At 42.0% G+C, this 6,000-nt stretch overlaps 1 protein-coding gene across 7 annotated transcripts in view; it reads left to right on the top strand.

Moving 5' to 3' along the window:
* Nucleotides 1–1,200: 1,200 nt before the first annotated feature.
* Nucleotides 1,201–6,000, top strand: part of erc2 (ELKS/RAB6-interacting/CAST family member 2) — a 41,360-nt gene continuing 36,560 nt past the window's right edge. For all 7 annotated transcript variants that reach the window (XM_086086583.1, XM_086086579.1, XM_086086580.1 and 4 more), the window contains exon 1: nt 1,201–1,393. The gene's annotated coding sequence lies outside the window, so the exon portion shown is untranslated. The remainder of the gene's footprint in view (nt 1,394–6,000) is intronic.

Raw genomic sequence — 6,000 nt, 5'->3', positions numbered from 1 at the left:
TTTGATATGAAATTATTGCAACTTGGTGATACCTTTAGCAACAAAGGCAGGCAGGCAATGCTATATATAATGGCCTGTCAGAATAAACAGAATTACAGTTGATTGACTATTAGGCAGGCAACATAAAATGGCGCGACTCCTGAATTCCAGGATTTCCCAGTCCGGGCCTGGTCATGTGACATTTGTAAGCTGAGCCGTGATTGGTTGTTTGTTACCTGAGCAACTGAGATGTCATTTTCAGTCAACAGTAAGTGGCAAAGTGGCATTGGCCGCTGAGATGGATCAAAATGGATGGATTTTACTTTAATTCATATTCCTCTAACGCAATATTAATCAGAATGCTGTGTTTAGTCGATAGCATTTCAATCCTCTAGGTGGCAGTCATGCACATACATGATCGAATGCCAAACACGAGAAACTTTGGCGGCCATCTTATGCCAAATAAACCATTCTGAATCAAGACATGCAACAAAATCGACTGGATTTTTCCTGGGTTCCCGCCACACTGCTTGAAAATGTTTGGTGACGACTGATGAAGGTTAAGTATTTTTTGTGTGAGTCTTGCCACGCCATACATGCACACAAACATTAAAAACATAAGATAACAATCATAGAGATTCTTGCTGGAAGTAACGATGGACTTCGGTATAATGTGCACATGAAAAAAAAAAAGAAGCTAATTTGTGGCCATTTGCTTACTTACCTGTCCAGGAAATATATTATTCATAATCTGTATTTTGTGTGCACATTCTTTTATGCCATGGCGACCAATTATTATTTTCTGTGAAAGAAACTCATGTCTGGGGCTCCGCATTGTACTTAGCCAAGAGGCATGATTAAAGTGTTATGTTTGAGGACGTTGGTTGGATGTGAATGGAGCAAGAAATTGGTGACATTAGTTGTCTCCATTACTCTTAGTTTTCTGACAGGCGGAGCACGCTTGAAAATCCCTCCTCCTTCACTAGGATTAGCAGCCTCCATATTTTAGTAGTATGGAGCAACACCATTAGCCATCTTTAAACGGCATGTTGGGGGGGGGGGGGGGGGGGGGCATCGTTTACTGCACAGTACGAGAGGAAGTGCTGCCTGTGAGACCGCATTCAGGGCAAAAATGAAGCATTGTCTTTGGCGTCTTGCGAAATTGCGACGTTAAACTTATCTGGTTTAATTTAGACCCAAGATGTTGTGGGAGTATGTAAACAGACACACACGCACACACCTCCCTCCTCCCGCCGCGCATGCAGCTGCCACTTGCGGTAGTGACGATGATGATGCTGGCGTGCAGAGGAGGACCAATGACAGCGCAGGATGCTGAGGGAGGCTGCTCGGCTGAATGGAGGCGACGGGATGCCGTCCGTGTAGCAGCACAAGGCAGGAATTGACATCGAAGGAGGTGAGTGCGTTTCCGCACGTTCATCCCATCCTCATCGTTTGTCTCGAAATCACTCGCACGGCGTCCTTTTTTGATCCTCTTCAGTGCGTTTGCGAGCGGGTTTGAACGGACTCTTGTTCGGACCCGGCCGTTCATTGATGACTATATGGCGGACGATTTAGTGTCATAACGCCGCGTTCAAACAATAAGGTAGCGACGGTGTTTCTAAAGAAAGCTTTTATTTGGCGCGTCCGTGGTGTCACGGTGGTGCGTTCAGGGGCTCGACGCGCACCACGCCGGTGCCATCAAAAATGGAGGCCCAATGAGCTGTCAGTAGGTCCGTGCTCCTTATGCTGCATCACATGTAATTCACTTGGTGCAACGTTCACATGTTTTCACTCACAGTTTGACTAGTCAAAGCCTCCGTGCGGGATATCGAACCCGAAGGCATTCACAGCAGTCCGAATCTGTCCCATTGGCCCTGATTTGAAACATTTTCCTCTCTGAATGGGATACATTTGGGGCGTTGAGGCTCAGTAGTAGAATACATGATGAGGAGGAGGCTGCATGATGCCCTCCAAGGGATTGGCGCTCCTTCTCGTGTGAAATGACTCTTATCAACCCATATTGAGGGCTATTTTTAGAAAAATGTCCGTCTTTGTCTGCCCGAGACTCTGAGGCTCTGACCTCGAAAGGAGAGCGCCATCGTCTCCTTTCGACCACTTGTCTCCCCTCCCTCCTCGCTGCTGTTTCATTCAAACACAATGGATGTGGGGGAAATGTCAGGATGGGGCCCACCTTTTATCCAAAAAAGTCCCAGACAGTCAGCGGTGAAATCTTTTGTAGCATGTCATCTGTGTCCTCTCTGCTCCAATGCTCAATAAATTGCCAGAGATGATTCCGCCCGTGGCCCTGACGTGACTCGTCGAGAGGTGCTCTGATCTATCATGGAATCTTCTCTTCTTTTTTTTTTTTAAACCTTTATTGTTGGTCCCATTGAGATTATGCACCTCTTTTTTTTCCAGAAGACCTGAAATGAATCATATGGTGTTGATCACCTGTGCAATGTTGCTGTAGCTATAATGTCGGAGTATAGGTCAGAATAGAAGCAAAAGATCCAGACACTTAAATTTGAAGAAGAACGTATGCAGCTGAAAGGAAACATCAGTCGTCACTCATACACACGCAAATATAGAGTTGTATAGAATTAAAAATAAAACACCTTTAGAAATATAATTGCCTGTGTTGACTGAGATGGTTGTATTACTGTAGCTTTTTTCTTTAGCCACATGAGGAGCCAAGTTATTATTAACGTCTGTTTATGTGAGATTATACGTACATATAGGACACATCTTTTTTTTTTTCTATAAACGCAGATCGTTAAGATACAGGTCTTGTACGGTGTGTTTGGAGAGCTCAAAAGGAAAAACAAGTTTTTCCATTTTTGGTGAATTGAATACATTATAGTGATATTTGATGCTGATTATGAGTGTGAACGGTTATTATGGTATTCATTGCACTTTTTCCCCACCAAAACCCATACCAGTAGTCATCAACGCAAAGCACTAGTAGTTTTGATACGTAAAATTTAGAAAAAAGTGCGGCCTGGCTTCGTGGTTGCCTCCCATCCGTCAGGTTGTGGGTTCAATCCTCACCCTTGGTGTCCTTGAGCAAGGCACTGAACCCTGATTTGCTCCCAGTGAACCTGGCAGCGCTCTGTGTGGCAGCAGCCGACCGCTGGTGTGTGAATGCGAGGCTTTGTAAAGTGCTTTTGGCACCATAAAATAAAATTAAAATAAAAAAACGACATATTATTTGAAAGAAAATCCTATATATCCGAATATAACATTTTCTTTAAAATTGCATGAAATTAATCCCAAATGTATTATTTTTTTCTTCCATTTGTTCACATATTTTGTATAGAACGCACAATAAAATAAAAAAAAATCAATATCAATGTAAAAAATAAATCAAATGAAACTATGCATTGTCCCAAAAAGTCCCAAAATATGTGCTTGCGTATCTTAAAGGACATTTGTTAGACAAGTATGCCTTTAGTTCCTGATAGGGTGTCATCGCGAGTACCGATACCTTGAAATAAGGCTAGGTATCGACCCAATGCAGAATCTTGGTATTGGTACTCGCCCATTCCCAGTAAATTATTTTCCAGGTAAAAGCTCATCGTTTTTTCGTTAGGGTAATGTAGGTGAATGTGTTAATGAAGCAAATAAGAGGATAATTTGCAAAAAAAAAATAGGTTGACGTACACGCCACCTCGTGATTGGCAATATTTGAAGACGTCGCTTACCGCAACTAATGGTGCTTTATAGTTTCTGCATTTGAACCTTTATTTTGGACAAGTTTTACACAGTAGCTGTTTGTTTTTTGCATGGTTACGAATTGCAACATCCATTGATGCTTTTGATAGGCTGTCCGCTAGCGGGGGCGGCTCCATTTTTAGTCCAAGTGTTTTTTATGACCTTGATTGAATTATGGCGGAAATGAAAGTTGACTTTCATTGTAAATATAATGTGCATAATACAAGAGTGAGGTACAATATGTATTTGTGGAAGTGAGAATAGTGACGAGGGGCCTGTAGGTTCATTCGAGTGAATGAGGCATAATGGAGTGCAATTTATCATGTGAAGATTTACACATCACCTGTGGGAATTTGCTCTACATCTCTGCTCAGCATTGAAACAGGAGTTCAGAACATCCAGAAAGAAATGCTTGCAAAGCATGATGCAACAATGCCGTTTTAACCGTTCATTATCGCCGCCGCGGCGCGAGGACGTTTGGCGAGCGGACAATGAAGTGACATTCACTGGCTTGTTAGACAATTTCTTTCAATGGCACTTCAAGACGACGGCGCACGTTATGAGCCTGACTTTTCTTTGGCACAGCATTCGTAGTTCATTCAAGGTGGGGACAGTTTTGTCTGCGCCGCCAATTTGTCGTGAGCTGTTGAAAGCTGACCGGTGACGATAAGAGCCGCTTGTTGTGCTCGAGTGTGTTCAATTGGAACTTATTTTTTACCGCTGCATCTCAGCGGGACTCAAAATGTGCAGAAGAATTCGCGTTTTTCCACAGATGAATTTGGACTTCCTAACTTGATCTCGTGAACGTCAACACTGGAGGCCTGACGTTATCAGACCCCCAAAAAGCCAACAACAACGACAACAACGCAAGGACGTACGTGAATTAAAATACTTTCAGTTTCATCACGTCGTCTTTTCCCCCGTCATCTTTGCTAAACGACGTCCGGCGACCGAGGTGCTTAATCTCTGTTAGCCCAGACGTCATCGCCATGGCAACTGCAAGTGCCACCGGAGAGAAAGAACCGTAGCTCCGTTGGATGTTTGAGTCCATTTTTGTGGTGTGTTGCTCACAGATGGCCCAGTATTGATCACCACTCGGCAGGGCTGGCCCTCGGTGAGATCTTTATATGGTGCCCCCCTTCCAACGATGATGCTTACAAAACAAGTTGAATAGCATTGTTTTTAAATGTCGCCTTTAATTTATAAGAGAAGATTTCACATCATTTAAAACTTTTTGTAGTTTTCTTCATTTTGTTACGGTCAATCAAATCATGTGACATCTAATTGGACAAACTTAAAGGAGCAATAACTTCACCTCCCCTTTTTTCTTTCCTGTGCTGCAATTTTTGTCATTTTAACATGTTTATAAAGTTCTATTATTTGCACAGAGAGCGGGCAGTATATCAATCAGCCAGAGGATATTTTTACTCTCAACCAATCAGAGGGCAGAAAGTCAATCTTAACTTACACTTGCTCAGACTATGTCTAAATAATGGCGCAGCTGGTGTAATGCGATTTCAATGAATTTGATCAGGGCGCAGTCCACTTTGCTCTGGTGTGCAACTAATGTGTCACTTTAAAGGGTAAGAAAGGAGCTGATTTGATTGGCCATGATTGACGTCGCCTGTGACCATATTCAACTCTAACTCGCCTCAGTGCAGAGGTACGTCACAAAAATAGAGCAATAAATCTTATCCGTTTGAAGTTTCTTTTTTGGGGGGGAATTTACAATTTGGGCTGTGCAATTAATCAAATTTTTTTTATTAAATTCCATGATTACAAAATCGTCATAATTGTAAACAAAAATAAAAGATGATTACCTCATTTTCACTGAAGCAACCCCCTTTGCTCCCGGCTGTTTTACTGTCTTTTGACTGATTTTGCAAAGCCCACAGAATATTGTGTTCTATTGCTATAAAAACATGGAACCTACAAAAAGAAAGATTAGCGCCTCTTATTTCATCAGGAAAAAAGTATACTTCTATCTGTTTCTGTTGTGCAGCAATTAGTATTAGCTATGTAGCTAAGTTTCATCATTATTCACAAATCTGTTTAAAACAGTGGGGAAAGGAGCTTTTTTGCGCCATGGGCCTGGTTGATCTCTTATACTCTGCTGCCACCTGCTGGCCGTGTTTTGTAATAACTATCATTGCTTTAAGCGACCTCTTCAGTTCCGAGGCTGCATCAAAGCTTTCTGTATGCTGTAGCATTAAAAAAAAAAAAAAAAGTATAAATACGTTTTTGTGACCATGCCAATATTTATAATGGAACGTTTGAGAGTTAACTATAATTTTGAGTTGTTTAAATTTA

Source organism: Leptonotus elevatus, chromosome 10, assembly GCF_054856555.1.
Source record: "Leptonotus elevatus isolate MCC_2025b chromosome 10, RoL_Lele_1.0, whole genome shotgun sequence".
NCBI classification, from domain to species: Eukaryota; Metazoa; Chordata; class Actinopteri; order Syngnathiformes; family Syngnathidae; genus Leptonotus; species Leptonotus elevatus.
Note: the sequence above shows the minus strand (reverse complement) of the source record. Positions and strands in the feature narration are given on the sequence as shown.